The sequence below is a fragment of the Lucilia sericata genome, unplaced genomic scaffold (genome assembly GCF_015586225.1).
Source record: "Lucilia sericata isolate MDLA Ls3-8-SP2 unplaced genomic scaffold, ASM1558622v1 Contig000044F_arrow, whole genome shotgun sequence".
Lineage (NCBI taxonomy): Eukaryota > Metazoa > Arthropoda > Insecta > Diptera > Calliphoridae > Lucilia > Lucilia sericata.
In genome coordinates this window covers 383366-410960 of record NW_023994082.1, presented here as the reverse complement: position 1 = coordinate 410960, position 27595 = coordinate 383366, and positions in this window count along the sequence as shown.

Sequence of the window (27595 nt, the reverse complement as noted above, 5' to 3'; positions counted from 1 at the left end):
TGGAGTGGTCCGATCAAAACGGAGCCTCTTCGACTCTATTTGACTGTTCGCGCGCAGTGAATTACCACGATAACCAACCAACCAAGCATTGGAGATGAGTTGGTGTCAAGTGTATATGACACGGGATGGTTTTAAGGGTATGTGGGTCTCACCCGAAGTGTGTTGGTTAAAGAATAAGTCTGCTGGGTTTAATGGTTATGGATGTAAGGTATCTTCTACAAGTGAAACCATTGAATTTCCCTTCCTAGAAATTTAATTAAATGTTTTTCTACAGATTTTCAACATGAGTGATCGAAGAAGACCTTTAACAGTTTTTATAACTCATCACTGTAATTATACAACGAACTTCAATATAAGTGGATCTTCAATCATGCCAAAACTACCTTCAAAACTAAAAAGAAAATAAAAAGAATTTAGTAATTTTGTGGAAAAATAAGATGTTAAAGGAAACATCAACAAGCAGCCAATGAATATGTGCTTGTCTAGACATACTGACGCCAGGAAAAAGGATGTACAACAAAAATAGCAAAGAAAAAAAGTAACTATAACAGGAAATCCATTTAACGTTAAAACTTTTCAAAATCATATATACTTACAAACATGCATACAACTGAGGCCGCAAAAATGGCTGAGCAGTGAACTGATTCGTAGAAAAGAGGATACAGACAATGAAAGCTGAAACAAAGCAAGAACAAAGTTTAACGACAAGAAAAAAAGTAAACAGTCTTTTTGTTTCTTTAAACATTTCACCGCAATAATGTATTACTGTAGTTTATTTGTTTAAGAATGCTTTTTTGTTGTTGTTTGTCTCATGCAACTTGTTATAAAGGATGGTTGTAAGAACAAAAGAAAAAAAAAACAAATATAAAATTCAACATAATATTGGTAATGGCAAAATAATTACTGCAGTGGTAATAATTAACACAAAAGTCATAAGACAATCGATTTAAAAATGTATACAAATAAAAATGTATACAAATAAGAAACCTTTTACAATACACTTAAGTTATTTTAAAAGTTGGGCGAAAATTTATTAAAAAATTTACAATGAAATTATTGGGCTTGTCCCTGAGGTAATAGAGTGCATTAAAAAAACAAGTTAGAGTGCTATATTCGGCTGAGCCGAATCTTAAATACACTCCACCAGCTACTTTTATATTAATACTTTTCTAATTGATCAAATATTTGTAGAAATAAGTTTTCTCATGTCTTAAATAGAAAAATCCCAAGATTTACAGCTTAAATCTATTACAATTCTAATATTTATTGAACATTACAAACACCATTTTCTTTATATTTTTATAGCGCTTTGCAATATTTAGTAATTTGCATGTATGCATGTGTGTGAAAGATTTAAAGGTTTTCAAAATACATATACATATATAATTTTGTTCTACACAAATTGATAATGCAAAAGCGGTTAAACCGCTTTTAGGGGAAGGACCTAGTATGGGAGATATGACAAAATATAGACCGAGCGTAAAAAATTCTTTAAGTAAAATGTCTGTACATAAAAGCTATATTTCAGTCAAATTTTGTATCTATATCGTAATTTAATAATAAGTAATGTGTGTTTAAGTGATTTTCTGAAGGGGACTTTGTATTGGACCCAGCGCATGTTATGAACCGATCGTGAAAATATCCTGAAATAAAATTTTTGTATACAAAACTAATATTTGTGCCAAATTTTGTATTAATAGCTTTATTTGGTATTGAGTAATGTGCGTTTAAGAGATTTTCGTAAAAGGACCTTGTATGGGAGTTATGACCAAATATGTATATAATTGGTCATCGAGAAAAATTTCTCAGTAATATTTCTGTGCATATGAATAATACTTGTGCCAAATTTTATATAGATATCTTAATGTAGTAACGAGTAATGCGCGTTTAAGTGATTTTCGGGAGGGGACCTTGTATGGGAGCTATGACCAGTTATGGACCGATCGGAAAAAACCTTCATAGTAATATTTCTATGCATATGGACAATACTTATACCAAAGTTTATATGGATATCTTAATTTGGTAATGAGTTATGCGCGTTTAAGTGATTTTTGGGAGGGGACCTTGTGTGGGAGCTATGACCGATTATGGAACGATCGAAAAAAAATTCTCAGTAATATTTCTGTGCATATGAGTAATACTTGTGCCAAATTTTATATAAATATCTTTATGTAGTAATGAGTTATCCAGAAAATTTTTATTCTGAATGAATTCTGAATTGACATAAGATTTTAATTTGTAAAATTTTGTGAAGATATCGACATTGTGACGGAAGTTATTAACAAAAAACCCATTTTCCGGGAATATGTACTTTTGTTTGGGAGGTACATGAAATTGTGGACCGATTCTAGTAATTTTCAGCAGGTATCAAGATCTTGTGTAGAAACGAATGTATGGTGATTTCCATGAAATTATCTTGCATAGTTTTCGAGAAAATTACATCAAAATGTGTAAAAAATGCTTATTTTTTTCGAGGTTGTTGTAAATTTTGATTCGTAACTTTTCCCGGTGTAAACAGATTTTGCCCATTTTCAATACCAAACATTTTTGGAAAATTAAAAACATTTTGGGTGAATTTGGTTAAACTCTATTGCTTCGTTTTATCGTGAGCGTGTTTTACACAGACAGACGGACATAGCTAAATCGACTCAGAATTTGATAAGGACCCAGAATATATATACTTTGTTGGGTCTCAGATGAATATTTCTTGGTGTTACACACGGAATGACAAAGTTATATATACCCTCTATCACCACTGATTGTGGTGGAGGGTATAACAAGGTTTACATGGATAGCTAGCCAGCCGGACGGACGGACATGCCTTAATCGATTCAGAAAGTGATTCTGAGTCGATCGGTCCTATTGGGTGTAGGACCAATATTTTTGTGCCTTACAAACATCAGCACAAACGTATAATACCCTCCCCACTATGGTGGTGTAGGGTATAATAATTTTTATTAAGAAACTAATTACTATTAATGAGAAGTGCTGAGTTTTAAAAGATATTTAAAGAGAATACGATCTAACATAATATGGTTACTATAGTATAATAACCATAATACATACATATGTATGTCATACATACAAAAATACATAAGTATACCATGAAATTAGTTTCACACCACTCAATTTCCTTAACTGTAATTTAGAGTACAAAAAAAAATGTATTTTTAATTAAACCACACCAAACTGCATAAATCAATCAACTGTTAAAAGAAAATATTTTTACATCGTGAATATTTATGTAAGACAAAAAATCAATTGTATTTCAAAAAAACAAGAATTCTATTGAAAATATTGCAAGCATAAACAACACTCGAACTCATCCAGTACAATTTATGTTACATTGAACCCCTATTTGCTTTACTATCTATATTTACATTTTTTAGAGTGTCTGGTGTGTAAAATATTCCACATTAAGCTTTTTTCGAAATCCTGATTTCTTTGCTCCTGTTGTTGTTGTTTTTTTGTATTTCTTACCTCGTTATAACAATTTAGTTTTTTCCTTTTGATTGTACTTCAACATCATCATCAACAACATCATTAACGATGCCACAAATCGCATTCACTTACTAACATGCTCGTTGGAGAACTGACTGCTCGTCCGTGTATAATGTACATATTTCGACAGACATACATTTCTATGTATGTATGTACATTTACAATACAATACTGTACAAATTTATTCATTCAAATTGTACCTGTTTTTCTACCCTCTACCACTGTTTAGTTGGATTTTTTTTATGTAAATTTGTTACAATTTCACTATTTGTACGTTTCGCAGTTCATTTATTATTCATTACAGACTGAATAGTTTGTGTATTATTGTACCTTATTGTATGAATGAATATAATGATCATCGTCATTATCACTGCAGTCATCGTTGCAATGATGTTAGCAATGGTAGGTACTCGTAACAAAAATACAAGAAATATTTAGTTAAACATTTGGTACTATTTTACTTACAATCTTGAGCCGATCGGGAAAAACATTCGAGTATAATGTGGTCTCTGGTAGGTTAGTGGTTAGTGTTCTAGTCTGGTAGACTGGAGGTGGTGGGTTCGATTCCCATCTGTTGCACTGGTTAAGGAGATCAAAACAGGCCCGATAAAGGCCTAGGTGTATTTTTTTTAGATTTGATGTTATGACCAATATGTTCATCCTGAAAAATATTGGCTGAAATAATTTTTGTGTGTATGCAAGATATTGGTGTTAAAATTTGAATTTCAGAAAGTTCTAATAGCAATATATGAAATGTACTTTATTTTTTTATATTATAAACAATTTGTATCTGTTCCTACTCATCTCAGATACATATATGTATGTTTATGTGAATATATTTGTATGCGTGCTTTTTCATATAGTACAGCAACAATATTAAAATCCTTTGAGATTTATTCTAGTTCCTATTCACGGTATATAGTATACAATAAATACACAATCACACATAAGTATAAATACAGATATAGGTGTATGAATGTATATTAGGGTGGTTAAATTTTGTATCAAATTTTTATTCACCTTTCGCGATCATTCACGCTAAAGAACGCGTTAAAGTTAAAGTGTAATAAGTAAGAGTGTTATATTCGGCCATGCCGAATCTTATATACCCATCATCAAATCATCTTTATTACTAAACTTTGATATTATCGAAGCAATTTTCTCATTTATAAGATCTATGTTAAATTTTATCATCATATGTCGATATTAATATGAACATCAGGGAAATATTTGGCCTTAAGTATGGACCGTGCTCTTCCGAATTAAAAATATTATTGATAATGGGGGGTTGGAATAGTTATCGACCGATCCTCTTCAAATTCAGTTTAAAAATTTCAGTTTCTTTAAAACTACCGGAAGATCTTTGAGCCAAAATTCATCGCTGTACTCGCAGTTTTAATCTATTAATGAGCGTAAAAATATGTAGGGAACCTTATATGGGGGTAGGGTCAATTAAGGACCGATGCTTATAAAATTGTATACAGAGCTTTTGGCACGCACAAAACTTGTTTATGTAGAATTTCACCGCTGTACTCGCATTTTTGAGTCTGTAATGAGCGTTAAAGTAATTTTCTGAAGGAGACCTTGTATAGGTGGTAGGGTCAATTATGGATCCATCCGATTTAGGTTCTTATAAAACGTTTTCATGTCGAATTTTATTAATATATATACCTCTTAAGGTCAGTTATGAGCATTAAAGTAATTTTCTGAAGGAGACTTTATATGGCGGTAGGATCAATTATGGGCATATCCTTATAAATTATTACAAAGAGATTTATGTTCCCATAAGACATGTTTGTGCCGAATTTCATCGCTATAGTTGCTTTTTTAGGCAGTTATTAGCGATAAAGTAATTTTCTGAAGGGAGCCTTTTATGGGGTCTTGTAAATCGTGGACCGATATTGCACATTTTCACTATCAAACAAACTTCATCAATTAAAAGTATTTATGCAAAATTTCAGCTCGCTAGGTTCTTTCATTTGAACTCTATCGTGTTTTCAATAGACAGACGGACGTACATGGATATATCATCTTATAATTTAATAAGGACCCAGAATATATATTCTTTTATGGGTCTTATACGAATATTTCAATGTGTTACAAACGGAATGACAAAAACAATATACACCCCATCTTTTTTGATGATGGGTATAAAAATATCGCACCATAGATTTAAAGGTAAATTCTCACATATCATTATATTTTGACAAATATAATTTTGAGATAATTACAGAATTATAATTATTTATTGAAGATTTATTTTGGCTCCATAAAATATTTGTATAATTAAAATAGATAAAAACACCTTAATGTACTATACATACATATGTAATATAAAAAGTACATAAAATATTTTTATTCTATTCAGCTGTGCTTTAGTTACCACTACATACTACTTTTAACAAAAGCTTTAGCGGTCTACAAAATTTACATTGGTTGTTATGTGAATGAATGTATATTTGTAAAGTGTATGTTAGGTAGAGAAGACAAAATAAACTAAAAAACTGAAAAAAGAAGAAAAATAACATAACCAAACAAAAGTAAACTGAAAATCTAGTGTAGTTGTGTTTTTAGAATACACTACTATATTTCTAAACTAAGTATACGTTTGTTTATATTAAATAAATATATAAAACATGAATAAATGGTAGCTACATATGTGTATGAAAAAAATACTGTAGACACTTTTCCACTTATGCGATGCTGTTAGTGCAAACAGGATAAATGTATACATATGTCAGACAGAGGCGTTTAAAAGGTGTGCAAGAAAATAAAACGTTTATTTAATTCAGAAGATTTTTATTTATTTTAAAAACGTCTTAATTATTAATACTTTTTACAGAATATTTTAATATGTATTACTAATCGATATTATATAAAATATCATCTATACCTAAAATTTTATCAGCTACGCATCTGTTGTTTATAACACTATTTACAACTTGCATACACAATGAACTATTTTTTATACATTTATACCTATATTTAGCAGTTGCGTTGATTTATATGTATTTATGCAACAATTTATAAAATGTAATGTAGATTAATGTAATAGTTACACGTGTTTTATTCCTCACTTCTATACATCACTGAGAAAGAAATATGTAGCAAATAAAATGCTTATTTAGGACACTATTAAATAAAATACTATTTTAGTTGTTTTACTAAATGAATTTAATATATATGGGCAATTTCGTGCCAAGTGACCTAACTCTAAAAATCGATTTGGTTGAAATTTGCAACCAAGATTAGTACTATTGGATAGTGGTCAGAACTATCTAAACTCCTTTGGAAAATTTTAGATAGGACCAATAGGTTACTCTCATTTGAATAAAACCCTGTATGACCAAAATGTCCAACTTTGACCCCTCTATGTCCGGCAGTTCATGGCCGATAGAGTTGAAAATTTGTGTCTGGCCTACTATCCAATTGTACTAACATTGCTGCAAATCGGAAGACATAGATTTTTTGAGTAGGGTCACTTGACACAGCATTTATAAGGATCTAAATATAATTGTTCCTACCCAACACATATACTCCTCTTCAGAAAATGACCACAAATATTTTTAATTTATCTACGAGCTAAAATAGAACACTTTATCATACCTAATTATACTTTATTCATAAGATAACTGCGCATTATATTGATTTACATTTATAAATTGTAAATATGAAGTGAATTCAGAACAATTATTATAGAAATAAAAAAAAACAAGTAAGAAAGTATAGTCGGGCTTGGCCGACTATATGATACCCCACACCAGTTATGAATATTTAATGTGATTTATTTTTATACCCACCATCAAAAAAGATGGGGGTATATTGTTTTTGTCATTCCGTTTGTAACACATCGAAATATTCATCTAAGACCCATAAAAGTATATACATATATTCTGGATCCTTATTAAATTCTAGGACGATCAAGTTATGTCCGTCCGTCTGTCTGTCTGTTGAAAACACGATAGAGCCCAAATGGAAGTAGCTAGCGGGCTGAAATTTTGCACAGACATTTTATATTGATGCAGTTTGTTTGAATTCGCCTAGCCCCCATATAATTTCCCCTTCAGAAAATGAACTTAACGCTCATAACTGACTAAAAGAAGCATCTATAGCTATGAAATTCGACATTAACATACTTTATAGCAACCTTAATACCTTTGTAAAATTTTATAAAGATCGGTCTATAATTGACCCTACCCCCCATATAAGGTCCCTTCAGAAAATAACTTTAACGCTTATAACTGTCCAAAAGAAGCATCTATAGCGATGCAATTCGACGTGAATATTTCTTACAGGAACCTAAATCGCTTTGTATAATTTTATAATGATCGGAACATAATTGACCCTGTCCCCCATATAAGGTCCCCTTCAGAAAAAGACTTTAACGCTCATAACTGCTTTAAAGAAGCATCTATAGCGATGAAATTCGACACGAACATATTTTATAGGAAGCTTAATATCATTGTAAAATTGTATAAGAATCGGTCCATAATTGACCCTATTCCCCATATAAGGTCCCCTTCAGAAAAAAATTTAACGCTCATAAATGTCTAAAAGAAGCATCTATAGCGATGAAATGAACATGAACATGAACATATTTTATAGAAATCTTAATGTCATTGTGAAATAGTATAAGGATCGGTTCATAATTGACCTTATCACCCATATAAGGTGTCCTTCAGAAAATTACTTTAACGCTCATAACTGTCTAAAAGAAGCATCTATAGCGATGTAATTCGACATGAACATATTTCACAGGAACCTAAATCGCTTTGTAAAATTTTGTAAGGATCGGTTCATAATTGATCCTACCCCCTATATAAGGTCCCATTCAGAAAATGGCTTTGACGCTCATCACTGCCTAAACTAAAATCGTTCTAGAAAATTTGACGAAGATCGGTCCATAATTGACCAAAAAAAAAAAGCAATTTATTGGCGAGAAACTTATTTTCTAATAGAGGATTTATATGGGGGATAGGAGCAAATGTGGACCGTTCCCGATTAAATAGGCTGGATAGATTTGTATTTATATAATATATATAATATTTGTCTGTGCTAAATTTCATTGCAATAACAGTGCTAATAAATGAATTGCGGATATTCAAGTCATTTTCTGAAGGGGGCTTTGTGTGGGGGCTAGGATCAAATGAAGTCCGATCATTTCGAAATTCGGCGAGGTCATCAAGGTTTGTTAAAACTTAGTTGTGCAAACTTTCATCGAGATACTTTTATATTATACATAATTATGAACTCAAAAGCCCTTTTCGGGGGGTTCAGTTGTATGGGGGCTAGGTGAAATAATGGACCGATCTTAACCATTGGCTTCGTCCTTGGGTCAAAACAAACGTGTATTCCAAATTTCATCAAATTATCTTGATAATTGCGACCTGGACGGTCGGACGGACGGACATCGTTAAATCGACTCAGAAAGTGATTCTGAGTCGATCGGTATACTTTAAGGTAATAGTACTAATATTTTAATGCGTTACAAACATCAGCACAAACGCAGAATCACTCAAACTTTTCTTTAATTTTTTTATTCATATTAAAAATTTAAGAAACATGTTACACTAGAACAGAGGAGCGCAAGATTGCCATTGCATAGCACGCGTGATAGGGTAAGAAAATTCTGCTGACGCTAAGTTGATACACATACACTATAGGTTTAATTCTTCTTCTTTTTATAATGAGCAATATCAGTTGGTTTGCTCTCAACTTGAAAAACAAAATCAAATCAGTTACTGATCAGCACTTGTCGAAGCAAGGTCTGTACGCGACGTTTTTAAAATACACACAGAAATACAACAACAAAATTTTGAGAAAGCCGAATTAATGTAGGAGAACATGAGAGAACAGTTGATAGTTTTTTATATATAGACTTTGAAATACGCTGGCTGTCAAAATCCATAATAAATATTTGACAGTTAGCATATGCTTTATAGTTTATAGTAATTTTATTAGTATACTTTTATTTTGAATTGAATTCTGTTCTCTGCTGCTTTACCAACACAAATAAAACTATGGTAGTCTATGGTAGTATGTGTTTGAGCAACACTGCACTAGAATTAATATTGAAACTTGAAAGCACGAAATATTCTTTCAACTTTAGCTGAATATAAATAATAATGTTATATTTTGATGTTAAAGCAATATTACTTTCCATGACTGATATAAGTGACACGTTGCTTAAGTAATTTTATGTTATCTAAATATACAATTACATGCATGTATTTGACAACACATTCAAAGGATTTCCTCCTCTGACTCCAAACACAAACGATAGATGCAAAATAAACACGCAAAATTATCATTTGTTACTGGCAATTAAATTGTAAATGTTCGATGTTACAAGACAAATACAATAAAAAAACAACAACATTTAAAAAACCCAATGTGTATAGAAACAAACTAATAATTTCCGTAAAAATTACACTTACAATCTATTCTATGGGTGTTTATTATATAAACAGAATATAAGTTTGTGTGTTTGTATTGGTATTTGTATTTAAGGTGTTTGCACAATAGAGAATATTACTTTATGTAAGCTAACACCTTTTGAACAAATATAGGAATACGTACATATGTATGTATATGTACATACAAACAGAAGCATACATGTACAAATTCTTAGGTTAGAACAACAGTTTATATGACAATGATACACCTACAAAAACTTTATTGTTTTAAAAGCATACATGCATTCACACATCCTACGTTTATGTAGAATTTAATACATTAAATAAATGTGTATACGAATACATGAACTATAAACATTTTTCCCAATCTAGCAATACATAATTAGACCTGTCCTTAAAAAAATATTATTGGTTTTCATGGATTCATCTTTATACCCATCATCAAAAAATATGGGGCGTATATTGATTTTGTCATTCTGTTTGTAACACATGGAAATATTGTTCATAGACCCAATAAAGTAAATATATTCTGGGTCCTCGTAAGATTCTAAGACGATCAATCTGTGTCCGTCCGCCTGTGTTATTGACACGATAGCGTCCACAAAAAATAGATAGGAAGGTGTAATCTTCCCAAAAGTTTGCTTTGAAAATGGGCAAAATCGGTCAACGATTTCACATAGCCCCCATACAAATGTGCCTCCAGGAATATCAGAAATCATACCGGTTAGTCCTTGGTATGATTTGACATGGATCTAACCAGAAAACCACATAATCTGGTACTACGGTTGGCCAGTTGCCCGCAGGACTTGTCCTGGCTGGTCAGTTGGTTGAGGTTCCTTCGGGATCCACGTATTGGCTGTGGTTTAAACCCAACGGTAATTCAATATTTCCGGATATCTTCGGTGTTGTTGCAGAGTATAACAGCTACCCCACAGAGGAGTGTCTGGGGGACTAAGCGTTGGAAATTAGTTGGTGTTAATTGTATATGATGAATGTATGGGTATTGAATGATGATGGATTCAAGTGATACTATTGAATTTTTCTTCCTTGTCCAGGTATATTTAAAGCAAACTCTGTTCATACCAGAATTACCACAGTGTGTCACTGTGAGTAAGAACAAAGTCTCGGCTAATATGATGGATTCGTACTTCGGCCTTCTGGGTGCCGTTGCCGAACCAACAGAGGTCATCCCATCTGCGTGGTTGTAAACGGAGGTGATGTTTATGCATCTCGGAGGATAAGCAATGATCAGAAATTGGATAGCTTAAGTACTTGAGCAAAGTGCACGTATACTGGACCGAAACTTTCATATACGTAAATTGCATTGGGCGTGAGTCGTCACAAAAGCTCACCCATTGGTTGAAGAAGACCACCGTGAAATAGGCCAACACGGCAGGTGTTCACGTAAAGCACTTCGACATTAACTCTACAGCAATATAATTCGACAGAAACAAGTTTTATAGGTACCGAAATCTTTCTACCAAATTTTAAGAGGATCGGTCCGTAATTTACCCTACCCCCTATATAAGGTACCCTGTATAAATTACTATAACGCTACCGACTTCAGAATAAATGTATTGCGACGAAATAAGACAGAAACAAGTTTTGTAAGGCCCTATATTACTCTACGAAATTTTATGGGGATCGGTCCATATTTAATCCCCATATAAGGTCCTCATCATAAAATTACTTTAAATCTCATTACTAGCTTACAAATACGCGTACAGCGATAAAATTCGACATAAACATGATCTTTATGAAACAAAATCGTTCAACAAAATTTCACGAGGTCTATAATTCAGTCTATAATTGACCCTACCCCCATAGAAGATCCCCATCAGAATATTAATTTAACGATCATTACTGGCTTCGAAATACGAGTACAACAACGAAATTCGTCATAAACATAACTTGTATGACCTCCTCCTCTTGATTAAGTAAAGTTTAGACTTATTCAAAAATGAAGTTTATTTTTTAAGAGCGAGTCTAATATATAAAGTTACATACAAAATAATTTATCTACACATACAGACATGTATATTTATGTACATACATATGTATATATGTATAAGAATGATTTTGGTTAACAATCACGTAACACGTGATACCAGGAACTAATTGCTAATAGAAAAATTTTGTATCTTGTATATGTATGAATTTTAAGGTGGAATGTATCTAAATACTTGTACATATGCATGTAATGTTATTAGATGGAGTTTAAAGTTATTTTCCTTCATGGTCTTTATCGGGAAAAAAAATAATTTCTGGCAAAAATTAATTGAAAATTTTATGTTTAAACAAAAATAATTGTATTTACTACAACAAGTTATGGAAATGTATTCATACATGTGTATTTATTACATCCGATGATACCAGATATTAATAGTTATAAATTATTACTTTGTAGCTTTAATCTAGTTAGATAATTAAAATTCAAACATACATATTTCGTAAATTAATTTCTCTCTAACCCAACATTAAAAACTGTAGCATAATAACAAATTTTAAAACAATACACTGTAAAAACAACAAACAAATGACAAAGTGTGTAGAAAAGTGTTTACTTAACAACACAAAAATGTATAAAAAATAAAAAAAAAAAATGTATTATACACAAATGATTATAAGGTTAGTCCTTCTTCCTTTATTTTAATGTATAAGTGTTAATATCTGTGTGCATGTACGCTTTAAAGGAACATTAAATATATACATGGCTATTAAGGTTTAATTAAAATGTTCACCTGTACGTGCCTATTTTCTATTTCATATATAAAGTGTCAAATAGGGTACAAAAGATTTGGGGTCTGTACATGTATTAATAAAACATATTATTAAACGAAATTAAAATGGATTTTTATAATGTATTTAATTTTAGGAAAGCATAATTGCACTTTTAGAACAAGCAGAAAAAATGTATATATAGCAGCTATGGATATGTTCTTAATGAAAGATAATAAATATACGTTCACACGTCATATTCCCAACAAACAACAAAATCGGTTTACATTGCAAAAAGTTATGAGTAAAATTTTTAGGCTACCTCGAAAACAAACTGAGTTTTTTTCTAATTCTTGAATAGTTTTTTTCAAAATTTTCACACAGCCCCTAAAATAGATCTGTATCGTTCCATAATTGGCCACAATTCCAATATAAGGTTCACTTTCGTAAGTCAATTAAATATAAATAACTACTTAATTAAGGATTTCGGAATAGAATTTGACATAAATAACTTTTGGTCTGTCTATACATTGGTAATTAGTAGATTTAGCTATGTCCATCCGTCCGTCCGTCTATCTGTCCATCGATTTGGATGCAATTTGCACTAAGATTAGTACTATTAGATAGTAGTCCTGAAACAGCTCAATTGGTCAAGAACTGCCGGACTTAGAGGTGCTCAAAGTTGGACATTTTGGTCATGGAGGGCTTTCTTCAAATGAGTTTAACAAAAATTGCCCATTTCTGCATTGTTTCCAATTTTTTGTATTAAAAAAAAATATTTTTTCAAAATGGGCACTTTTTTGCTCAGAAGAAAGCTTATACAATTACCTTTAAGTCACATAATGGGATGCGAGTGTGATATCTATCAAAAATTAATATTTTAACTCAATATAAGATTTTTTCCAATATTTGGCGGTTAATTTCCCCTTTTCTCAAAAATGGACGTTTGTTGTTGCTATTTTTTTTTTTTTTTTTTGCTCAAAAGAAAGCATAGACCTTTATGAACCTTCATGCGGACTTTCTTACTTTAAGAACTTGTATTCGGGCTCTATTGTGTTTTCAACAGACAGAATTTAATAAGGACCAAGAATATTTATATACCAATATTTCGATGTGTTACAAACGGAATGACAAAATCAATGTACCGCCGATCTTTTTTGATGGTGAGGATAAAACAATACAGAAATAGCTATCTGAACTCTTTTGGACAATTTTTGTTAGGACCAATTTGAATAGAACCCTTTATGATCAAAATGTCCAACTTTGACCCCCTCTAACTCCGGCAGTTTTTGATCGATAGAGCTGAAAATATGTTTGTGACCCACTATCTAATTTGGTGCATGCAAATCGGAAGACAGCGACTTTAAAAGTTGGGTCACTTGACACGAAATTGCCCATATGTCTAAATGATACTGCTGACTTCGGGCCTCCTTTGTCCTCATAAGAAGTCGCCATCAGAAAATGAATGTCCATTATTCCCTTATAAATACTATTATCACGATGAAATTTGGCCCAAACAACTTTTATATAGACATAAATCCCTCCAATGAATTTTATAAGGATCGGTGCTATTTCTGCGCTAGCCTCCCATATAAATTTTATTCGAAAAAGCCAGTTTTTATACCCTACACCACTAATATGAAAAGGTTATTATATGTTCGTGCTGATGTTTGCAACACTCAAAAATATTTGACCTTTACCCACATTAAAGTCGGTTCAGGATCACTTTCTGATTTGATTAAGGTCGTAATTTTCAATATAATTTGAAAATATTTGGCACGAAAAATATGTATATGAGTTTTTATAAACAGTACCTTACAGGTACTTTTATAACCTCCACCATTGATGGTAGTGGAGGGTATACTATGAAAGGTATATTTACCCCTTTGAATATGTGCACTTTGACATGAATATCGTTCAATATAATGAATTTAATAAAAAAGATGTATGTACTTCATGCATACATACATATGTATATTCGATTTTTGAACAAAATCAAGTGAATACATACAAACATATGTATGTATGCATGTAGCGGAAGGAAAAAAATTTAAATAAAATAAGTATAATAAATTGTTTATATGTGTTTGTCAGCATTAACAGTTTGAATATGTTTTATTTATATTTTCTATTCTTGTTTAAGGATTAAATTTTCTCATTTTTTTTCTTGGTTGACTAAAACAACTAATAAGGATACAACTGTGTATGTACATATAGGGGAAACTGAATGTTAGTATGTATAAGAATACATTTGTTTGTAAGTGTAAGAATATTGCTAAGGATTATTTATTGCAGCAAATAAATAAAGCTTAACGGTTAATTGTGCCCCATTGTGCTGTTAAAAGTTTTGACATTTATTGTGTTTGTTTTTAGATGCTGTATAACACTCAGACATTCACCTATATATAAATATAAATACATCTACAAACTGGAAAAACAAACATACAGACATACGTATATGTACTTTTACATATATGTAAATGTGAGTATTAATCAGGGATGTAAAGTAGAAACAATAATCCAAAAAAGGGAAATTAAATATAGTACTATTTCTTATTTATATGTTTCGGCTATTTATGCGAAAAAGTTATAGTACACTGGAAATAATACATGTTTAATATATACGAAAAATGTCGTTCATTGTTCGAAATGCTTCGTTGTTTCGTAATATATACGAAATTTTTAGGAAAAATTCATTCATACTTTCGTAACATTAGAAAATAGGTTGATTTAATAATATGTCGTATTATACACGAAATTTTTGTATATATTACGAAAAAAGTAGTAGAATTTTTTTTTCGTAAATTTGAGCATGGTTTATTTTCACTATAATATTGCAACTTGGTCCTAAAAGGGTGCAAAATTGTACCAAAAAACAAGTTCAATTGTTTCAACATATTTATCCTTGTCACACATTTATGTATGTAGATGTTCTCTGCGAATGTGTATGTTAGTATGTGTTAAATTTTCTCTAGATGAAAAATATATATGTAAAACAAAATAAAACTGAACTAAACAGTGGCAAGACTCGTGTTTGTTATATTTGTTTATTTTACCGGGCACATGTGTGAAAGTGTACGTGCTTTTCAATGGTTGCTTTTTTATGAATTTTGTTTTTGTAGTTGTTGATGCTTTTTGTTTTGTTTGAAGGTGCATAAGTACAAAAGTGCGTGAGTGTGTATTAGAGTGTTTGAATATATTTTGTGGGCAAAATTACAAACAATCTCAGGTAAAAAAGCTATAGAAATATTCACCCATACATATAAAATACTAAAGAACTTTTGTGGTTGCGGGAGTTTACCAAACAAACATAAAATAGTTTTTTGTTTTAAAAAAGTTTTTATTCACTTTTTTCTTGTGTTTATAACAATTTTTTATTATAGTATGTAGTACATCTTTATGTTTAGTTTATGCTTTAGTATAAATAGAACACACATATATGTATACATATAAGAAAATCATGCATCTATTGTTTCTGATGTATGATATTTAAAAAACTAGATTTTTTCATAACATTTTTATGGTTTTGTATTATTTTTTTTTTATTATATAAATAAACAAATAAGAGAAGTTCTATTAATTGTCCAGAAATAAAAAAGTTGGTTAACTTGAAAATTTAAAGTTGTTGCATCTGAGTTGTATGAAAAGTGCCAATTCAGAAAATGTTTCACACATAGTACATGATAACATTAAATTTATATAGTAAATATTAGTTGTTACTTACACCCACCATCAAAAAATGGGGATCATATTGATTTTGTCCCAATTTTAGTATCTGCCCATAATTAAGCCTTCAAAGATTACACAGTAGTTCGACATGGAGTCAACGCATCCGAAAAAGACATTGATTTCCATTAACGTACAACCAACTGGTTGGCTCTAATTCGTCTTTCGTCAAGGATGTTATCTTTGTAAACGAGGGTTAAGATAATCTTCACTTTAGTTTCCCTTTTCTAAGCAAGATATTGGACACTTAAGGAACAAACTTAAGTTTTTTTATCTGTCTCGTCGTAATCTATGGAATGACGATTGACTTCCTCGTAGGACAAACACATGTTAAACAAGTAAGAAATTAAAGGCGTGCGAGGCCGAGTATATTGAACATAATTATGAACTTAAAAGCCCTTTTCGTCGGGTTCAGTTTTATGAGGGCTAGGTGAAATAATAGACTGATGTTTACCATTTTCATTAGACTTTGTCTCCGGTACCATAGAAGATCATGTGCCAAATTACACTGGAAATAATACATGTTTAATATATACGAAAAATGTCGTTCATTGTTCGAAATGCTTCGTTGTTTCGTAATATATACGAAATTTTTAGGAAAAATTCATTCATACTTTCGTAACATTAGAAAATAGGTTGATTTAATAATATGTCGTATTATACACGAAATTTTTGTATATATTACGAAAAAAGTAGTAGAATTTTTTTTTCGTAAATTTGAGCATGGTTTATTTTCACTATAATATTGCAACTTGGTCCTAAAAGGGTGCAAAATTGTACCAAAAAACAAGTTCAATTGTTTCAACATATTTATCCTTGTCACACATTTATGTATGTAGATGTTCTCTGCGAATGTGTATGTTAGTATGTGTTAAATTTTCTCTAGATGAAAAATATATATGTAAAACAAAATAAAACTGAACTAAACAGTGGCAAGACTCGTGTTTGTTATATTTGTTTATTTTACCGGGCACATGTGTGAAAGTGTACGTGCTTTTCAATGGTTGCTTTTTTATGAATTTTGTTTTTGTAGTTGTTGATGCTTTTTGTTTTGTTTGAAGGTGCATAAGTACAAAAGTGCGTGAGTGTGTATTAGAGTGTTTGAATATATTTTGTGGGCAAAATTACAAACAATCTCAGGTAAAAAAGCTATAGAAATATTCACCCATACATATAAAATACTAAAGAACTTTTGTGGTTGCGGGAGTTTACCAAACAAACATAAAATAGTTTTTTGTTTTAAAAAAGTTTTTATTCACTTTTTTCTTGTGTTTATAACAATTTTTTATTATAGTATGTAGTACATCTTTATGTTTAGTTTATGCTTTAGTATAAATAGAACACACATATATGTATACATATAAGAAAATCATGCATCTATTGTTTCTGATGTATGATATTTAAAAAACTAGATTTTTTCATAACATTTTTATGGTTTTGTATTATTTTTTTTTTATTATATAAATAAACAAATAAGAGAAGTTCTATTAATTGTCCAGAAATAAAAAAGTTGGTTAACTTGAAAATTTAAAGTTGTTGCATCTGAGTTGTATGAAAAGTGCCAATTCAGAAAATGTTTCACACATAGTACATGATAACATTAAATTTATATAGTAAATATTAGTTGTTACTTACACCCACCATCAAAAAATGGGGATCATATTGATTTTGTCCCAATTTTAGTATCTGCCCATAATTAAGCCTTCAAAGATTACACAGTAGTTCGACATGGAGTCAACGCATCCGAAAAAGACATTGATTTCCATTAACGTACAACCAACTGGTTGGCTCTAATTCGTCTTTCGTCAAGGATGTTATCTTTGTAAACGAGGGTTAAGATAATCTTCACTTTAGTTTCCCTTTTCTAAGCAAGATATTGGACACTTAAGGAACAAACTTAAGTTTTTTTATCTGTCTCGTCGTAATCTATGGAATGACGATTGACTTCCTCGTAGGACAAACACATGTTAAACAAGTAAGAAATTAAAGGCGTGCGAGGCCGAGTATATTGAACATAATTATGAACTTAAAAGCCCTTTTCGTCGGGTTCAGTTTTATGAGGGCTAGGTGAAATAATAGACTGATGTTTACCATTTTCATTAGACTTTGTCTCCGGTACCATAGAAGATCATGTGCCAAATTTCATTGAATTATATCGCAACCTGTAGTATGATTACAAGCCCTATTCGGGGGTTCAGTTGTATGGGGGCTATGTGAGATAATGAACCGATGTTAACTATTTTCAATAGGCTTCGTCTCTGATACCATAGAAAATCATGTGCCAAATTTCATTGAATTACCTTCAAAATTGCAGGTTGATTACAAGGTTTACAAGCCCTATTCAGGGGTTCAGTTGTATGGGGGCTAGGTGAAATAATGGACCTTTGTCCCTGGGACAATAGAAGATCAAGTACCAAATTTCATTGAATTATCTTCAAAATTGCGACCTGTGGTTTGATTACTAGGTTTACATGGATGGACGGATATAGCTAAATCGTCTCAGAAAATGATTCTAAGCCGATTGGTATACTTTAAGGTGGGTATAGGACCAATATTATTGTGCGTTACACAGCACAAACCCAATATACCATCCCCACTAAAGTGGTGTAGGGTATAAATAGCTGGGCAGTCGGTGACTAGTGGTAGGTTAAATACGAAATTCGGGACTGACCGAGGGAACTGCTGGGTATGGTGTCAATAAAAAATCACCATCAAAAAGCATGTATAGAGATTAAATTCGACACAACACTTTTATTGATACCAAAATCTTATTGCCGAATTTTAAACGAATAGGAACAAAATCTTCACTATTTGATAAATTACAATATACTATATATACAACCTACAGATTATCTTATCTTTTACTATCGTGTTTACTTGTTTAATTTTAAATATTTTATTTTCTTTAAGTAAATAGCATTAATAACACTTAAAACGAACGCAAATAAAAATTCAACCGCACTCATTTTGAAATTGTACCTTCCTTAAAGTGATATCCTTCTAATCTTGGCGAAATAAAAACACAATAAAAAACTAAACAACAATACACAAATACACATAAATCTTTGCAAACCAAACAGATGAAGAGTGAAAAAAAAGAAACGAAATAACTGTAAACAATACACGAAAACTAACTTAAAGATAGTGAAACATTTAACTGTCATTGTGAATCATTGTTGGTAGATTGAAATACAGTGGAAATGTAAAGGAAAGAAGTTGTAGAGTTAAAACCACATACAACTACACAAACATATACAAATGATAGAGAAAGATAGGATTGCTACATATTGCTTAAGGGTAAAATTGTTATACAACATTAGAAACAACAATAAAAGAAATCCAACAATATTACTGTAACAACAAATGATAAAACCCTATGGTTTTCATAGCTCAAAATAAAATAGCATTGGGAAATTTAGTAAAAATTTTTCTTGAGTTTTATAAAAAAAAATACTTATGTTAAATATAAAAAAATAAATAATATAACTTTAAACCAAATAAAACTTGATATATGACTGGTTAAAATGTGTAAAACTCAAGTTAGATAAACAAATAAATGTGTATGGAACAGTTTTTGTTTATTTCCATATAACTTGAAGTAACTCAACGTATAAAATATAAATTTTAAGAGAAACCTCAAAAGAAACCCATCATGTTATATTATGTGAAATAGTAAACATTGGAGGGATGAAAGTTTTATTCGGAAAATAGCAAAATAAGAAGAAATTTGCAAGGAACATATTGTATAGAGTAAGGGAATGTAGATGTTTTTTAGTTTTTCAATTAAAGAAATTAATGGTTTTAAATATAAAATATAATATAAATGAAATTATATTTTTGTCTTACTAAACTCCATACCGGAAACATATTTTAATATATCGAAAAAATATTTTAATATACATACATACATACATATGTCCAGCAAAAACTTATATTGAAAAGTATTCAGCTAAAAAGCTAAAAGACCGCTTATAACTACTTCTTCAATAGCATTTTAAATTATTAAGTATTTAAACACGGTGATGACATTGGAGGCAAGTAACTACCACGCTCGCTTACAAATAACTACTTTAATATGTACTTACAAATAAGAAGTTAAAAGGTTGTTTTGTTTTAAAAACAAACAAAAATTGCTGACACAGAATACGAACCTGGGCCCATTATTATAAAATGGGGTAAAGGGATTTTTGTTCTAATAAACGTGAATTTCGTCTCTATACCTTATTCTTATAAAACTTTTTATGGTGAATTCCGCCACTAAATTGCTATTGCTATTATTAAGCCAGTTAGCATTAAAGTTATTTTCTGAAGAGGATCTAATATGCGTCAATTATGAACCGATACTTTTAAAATTTTGTAAAAAGATTCGCCATTATATTGCTTTATTATTATACCCTCCACCACCATCAGTGGTGATAGAGGGTATATATAACTTTGTCATTCCGTGTGTAACGCCAAGAAATATTCATCTGAGACCCAACAAAGTATATATATTCTGGGTCCTTATGAAATTCTGAGTCGATTTAGCTATGTCCGTCTGTCCGTCCGTCCGTCCGTCCGTCCGTCCGTCCGTCCGTCTGTCTGTCTGTCTGTGTAAAACACGCTCACGTTAAAACGAAGCAATATAATTTAACCAAATTCACCCAAAATATTCATTATTATCCGGTACAGTTTGGTATTGAAAATGAGCAATATCGGTTCACATCGGGAAAAGTTATGAATCAAAATTTAAAACAACCTCGAAAAAAATAAGCATTTTTTTCACATTCTAATGTAATTTTCTCCAAAACTGTGCAAGATAATTCCATGAAAATCACCACACATTCGTTTCTACACAAGATCTTGATCCGTGCAGAAAATTGCCAGAATCGGTCCACAATTTCATATACCTCCCATACAAAAGTACATATTCCCGGAAAATGGGTTTTTCGTTAATAACTTCCATCACAATGTCGATATCTTCACAAAATTTTACAAATTAAAATCTTATGTCAATAGAATTCTTTCAGAGAAAAATTTTCTGGATCGGTCCATAATTGGACATAGCTCCCATACAAGGTCCCCTCCCGAAAATCACTTAAACGCGCATAACTCATTACTAAATTAAGATATCCATATAAAATTTGGTATAAGTATTGCCCATATGCATAGAAATATTACTGTGAAAATTTTGTCCGATCGGTTCAAAATTGGTCATAGCTCCCATACAAGGTCCCCTCCCGAAAATCACTTAAACGCGCATAACTCATTACTAAATTAAGATATCCATACAAAATTTGGTATAAGTATTGCCCATATGCATAGAAATATTACTGTGAAAATTTTTTTGGATCGGTTCAAAATTGGTCATAGCTCCCATACAAGGTCCCCTCCCGAAAATCACTTAAACGCTCATAACTCATTACTAACTATAAAGTTTGGCAGAAGTATTGCTAATATACAGAGAAATATAGAAAAAATTATTGCTCTTATATACATAAATTACACTATAAAATTGTTTTACGATCGGTCCATATTTGGTCATAGCTCTCATACTAGGTCCCCTCCAGAAAATCACTTAAATGCACAATATTCATTACCAAATAATGATATAGATACAGAATTTTGAAATTTTGTTTTTATATATAATTCGTCATAGCTCTCATACAAGGTCCTTTTACTAAAATCTCTTAAACGCACATTACTCATTACCAAATAAAGCTATTGATACAAAATTTGCCACAAATATTAGTTTTGTATACAAAAATTCTATTTCAAGATTTCTCACGATCTGCTCATAACATGGGTGCGGTCGGTCCCATACAAGGTTTCCTTCCGAAAATCACTTAAACACACATTACTTATTACTAAATTACGATATAGATATAAAATTTTACTGAAATATAGCTTTTATGTACAGAAATTTAGCTTAAAGAATTTTTTACGATCGGACTTTAATTGGTCATATCTAGGTCCTGCCCCTGAAAGCACTTTAACCGTATTTAACTAGTTGCATTATCAATTTGTGTAGATTATATATATGTATTTTGAAAATCCTTTAATTTTCACACACATGCATACATGCAAATTACTAAATATCGCTAAGCGCTATAAAAATATAAAGAAAATTGCGTTTGTAATGTTCAATAAATCTTGGAATTGTAATAGATTTAAGCTGTTTAAATCTTGGGATTTTTCAATTTAAGACATGAGATAACTTATTTCTACAAATATTTGACCAATTAGAAAAGTCTTAATATAAAAGTAGCTGGTGGAGGGTATTTAAGATTCGGCTCAGCCGAATTTAGCACTCTAACTTGTTAAGCAAGTTATGAGTGCTAAAGTAGTGGGTATCTTATAGGGGGATAGAGCCGGTTACGGTCCGATTTCCGCTAAACTTTATCACGATTTGCTGCCTAATTAACTTATTAGTGACTCTTTAAACTGTATTCCGATATTGCTCATTTTCAATATCAAACCTTAGCAATAGAAAACAAGTAAGAGTGTTATATTCGACTATGCTGAATCTTATATACCCACCATCAAACCGTTTGCTATTTGAAATAGGGCTTAAGTAATATGATTCGGTAGAAAGTTTTTGACTTGTAAGAAACTTACTTCTGTATATCATAGATATAATCGCATTTTTAAGCCAATAATGTGCGTTAAAGTCATTTTCTAAAGGGGGTCTTATATGGGTCAATTATGGACCGATTCTCATAAATTTCAGTAGAGAGATTTGTGCTCATAAGAGACTTAGTTATATCTAATTTCAGCGTTATACTTATATTTTTAGGGAAGTAGTGAGCGTTAAAGACCTTGGACCGATCCTCATAATTTGGCTCATATTAAACTTATTTATGTGGAATTTCATCACTATACTCGCATATTTAAAACAGTTACGAATGTTAAAGGAGTTTTTAGGGGGCCACTTGTTGGGCGCTATGCGAAATCGTGGACCGATGTTGCCCATTCTCGATACCAAACAAACCTTATCTATAAGAAATGTTTGTGAAAAATTTCAACTCTCTAGCTTTTTCGTTCGGACTCTATCGTGTTTTCAACAGACATATGGACGGAGGGACGGACATGGCTAGATTGTCTTAGAATTTAATAAGGACCCAGAATATATATACTTTTGTGTGACTATGAGCAATATTTGGATGTGTTACAAACAGAATGAGAAAGTCAATATAGCCCAATCTTTTTTGATGGTGGGTATAATAACTTCGACTTTTCTCGTGTATCCTCTACGGTGCTTTCAACTGTAATATTCAATGTAGAGACAAACAAAATTACTTTAACGACAGAAGAACATAGCTTAATCGTCTCCGATATCTATAAGGATCCAGAATATAAATTGCAGCACATCCAAAGAAAACTTTGATAGCCACATGTAGTGCATAAAATAGCCACATGGCACATTTGTGAAGAAATGTAATGCTGAAAGTGTCCGTTTGCATTTAATGTCCTAGAAAATACAAAAACTAATGCAAAAATTACATGCTATTCATAACAACAATTAGAGCTCTGTACGAACAAGAGATCAATAGCTCAGTAGTGAGAGTTTCTGACTACAAATCTATAGACACCAAGTTCAACCCCAGTTTCAGAATTCATATTTTCTTTTTATTGTACCCTACACCACTTAAGTGGGGAGGGTATATTGGGTTTGTGCTGATGTTTGTAACGCACAATAATATTGGTCCTATACCCACCTTAAAGTATACCAATCGGCTTCGAATCATTTTCTGAGTCGATTTAGCTATGTCCGTCTGTTCGTCCATCCGTCCGTCTGTCCGTCCATGTAAACCATGTAATCAAACTACAGGTCGTAATTTTGAAGATAATTCAATGAAATTTGGTACATGATCTTCTATTGTCCCAGGGTCCATTATTTCACCTAGCCCCCATACAACTGAACCCCCGAATAGGGCTTGTAAACCTTGTAATCAAACTACAGGTGATTTGACCATTATGACTCTCATGAATTTTATAATTATAGGGTCTCATTTGACCAAAGGCTCTATACAAAGCCCCCTTTAAATTTAACTTAAATGCCCACAACTTTATTCAACAATAAATGGCTTAAGAATATCTGAGACAAGGTACAATTGAACTTAAATACTTTATTATGAAAACTAAATCACATTTTATGGTCGGTCTCGTCTGACTATAATTTCTTACTTGTTTTTTGTTGGAAAATTTGAATTAGTGATATTAACGGAAACATGTTATGCATAAGGTGTCAATCGGCCACTCGCAATGACATCCCTATGTTAAATTCAACAGTATATAATATTGCTAGTGGGTTGAAAATTGACTACTGGTAGTTCTTAGTGGCTATTGCTATCGCTGTTGTCGAACTAGTTCATGGTACTGCATGGTATTCGGTGTTTTTACTCTAGCAGTTCTAGTTTTACAAATAGTCAACTTTTATTGGTTTCTAAGAAAACATAATTTAAAAGTGTCACTTTTTTGACCCAGCAAATATCAAATAATGAACTACCCTAATATATGCACATTTTTTTAGAATAACTTAAAAACATTATGATAAATACATCTGTGATGTACAAGAAGTTTCCAGCTATGGACTTAAAACATGTAATATATTATTATATTAAAATTAGAACTAAGTTAAAGAAATTGCTAAATAAAACACTGCTGTTCTCTAACTGCAATCGTATAAATTCTACAACGGCTCTTAAATAAATAGGAAAAACTTAAAACAGTGATAGATGAATGTCAATTTATATAGAGTTTAATTAAATAAACAGAGAAAATATTGTGCGGGTTTAAAATGAAATAGTTAAGAAAAATAAATACTAGCATAAGCTCTTAAAAATTGTTAGTTAGTGAAAAATGTTTGGCTTAAAAACATCTTATTTGTTTAGAATGTATCACAATGTTTTAGGAAAAGGAAAATGTGAGAATTTCTGTATGTATGATCAACACTGAAAGCAATTTGTATGTTGAGGTCAATTTGTGGATACACAAACAATTGCCAATTATCTTGTGCTTGACCAAAATCCAAAATGAAATAGAGCATGCTAGAGTAAAGATAACCAGGCATTCAACCAGCCAACGTTGACTAAGTATGTATACATATGTTTGTTTATTTGTTCTTGCAACAAACAACATACTTAGAAACCAATAGATACTACAATCCATGAAGTACTATAGAAAAATTAAAGCTACTATTGCAACTGATGCTGTTAATCAGTGTGTATGACTAGCTGGGTTATATGCCCATCTAAATGACCATACATTTTACCTAATAGTTATATGGTTATACCTCCTCCCGCTCTATGTTACTCAATTCAAATAAGATTTTCCTCTAGAGGATACATCTGTGTATATACAGACACATATACATACATATTTAGAGACATGTTTTGTTAGTGTTTGTTTGTTTTCTGTTTATTGCTGGCTAATAAGATTTCACGAGAAAAACCAAAAGTGTTGTCAGGGTTTTCACCATAATACTCCAAAATGGAAATTGTTGTTTATAAACGTAAGTATGCAAAAATTGTGTGCTAATTTTAAGGTGAGGTAATTGTTCATTAATTAAATTAACAGCAAGTTAATTAGGAAATTTTTAAAAAATATTTTCTGTTTTACAACATGTGTTATATTCGATTTAAAAAGCTATCATCAATCACAAAAAAGTATACCAATCGGCTCAGAAACATTTTCTTTCTGTCTCTCTATCCATGTAAACCATGTTATCAAACTGCAGGTCGAAATTTTCAGATAATTTTTGATATTTGACACAAACGTTTCTTTTTTATCAAAGGACAAAGCCTGTTGCAAATAGTTAAAATCGGTTCATTGTTTTATCTAACCCTAATACAAATGTACCTCCAAATAGGCCTTTTAAGCCTATATTTATGTTAATTGTTTTAGTATCTCTAAAATATCACCAAAACTTTGTTTTATATAAGTCTAAGTAATAATACAAAGTCATTTTGAGAAAATGACTTGAAGTCTACATAAATAATGTTAACGTAAATCTCCATAAAAAAACAAGTAAGAAATTACAGTCGGGCGTGGCCGACCACATGATACCCTACAGCAATTGCGAAAATTAAATGTGATTAATTTCAATAATGAAGCATTTATGTTTATATTATATAAGTTCCAAATAATGTCTGTTCATGTACGGTTGTATGCTGACTAGGAGAAATAAAAGACCACTTTCAATCATTTTCAACAACCTTCGTCATTGGATCCAGAAAATAGTATGTGACAAGTTTTAACTAATTATATTCAAAATTGTGATCCGTTGCGTGCACACAAGGTTTACACGGTCACAATGACGGACATAGCTTAATATGGACAAATATTTTTGAGTGTTACAAACATCACCGCATTGTGCCGACTTTTGGATAGATAGTAGTATATTTGACAAAGTTATGCTAAAGAAAAGTTAAGCTAAAAGGCCCAAATCGGAAGGTCCGGTTTGAGGTCAAAAGCCCTATTCGGGGGGTCCGGTTGTATGGGGGCTAGGTGAAATAATGGACTGATTTCAACCATTTTCAATAGCGTTCGTCCTTGGACCAAGAGAAGTGCATGTTCCAAATTTCATCAAAATATCTCAAAAATTGCGACCTGTATAGTGCGCACAAGGTTTACGTGGACACACAGATAGACAGTCAGACAGACAGACAGACAGACAGACAGACAGACAGACGGACGGACGGACGAACGGACATAGCTTAGCGACTCAGGAAGTGATTCTGAGGCGATTGGTATACTTTAAGTTGGGTGTAGGACCAATATTTTTGGGTGTTACAAACATCAGCACAAACGCATAATACCCTCCCCACTATAGTGGTATAAGGTATAATTTATAAGGATAGGTCCATATTTACCCCTGCACCCTCTTCCATAAAATAACGTTTTTGTAAACAAGGAACTAAGGTAAAAAAATCTTAAATACTTTATTCTTAATAAATAATCCGATTTTATAACATACACACTAGTGTAGGGTATCATATGGTCGACTATACATTCTCAATTGTTATACCCACCATCAAAGAGGATCGAAATATTGGTCATAGACCCACAAAAGTGCATATATATGTATATATATTCTGGATCCTAATTAAATTCTAAGACGATCAAGCCATTTCCGTCCATCTGTCTGTTGAAATCACTATAGGGATCACACGGAAGGAGTTAGACAGTTGAAATTGTGCATAAATATTCTCCATAGACAAAGTTTGTTTGGTATTGAAAATGGACGATATCGG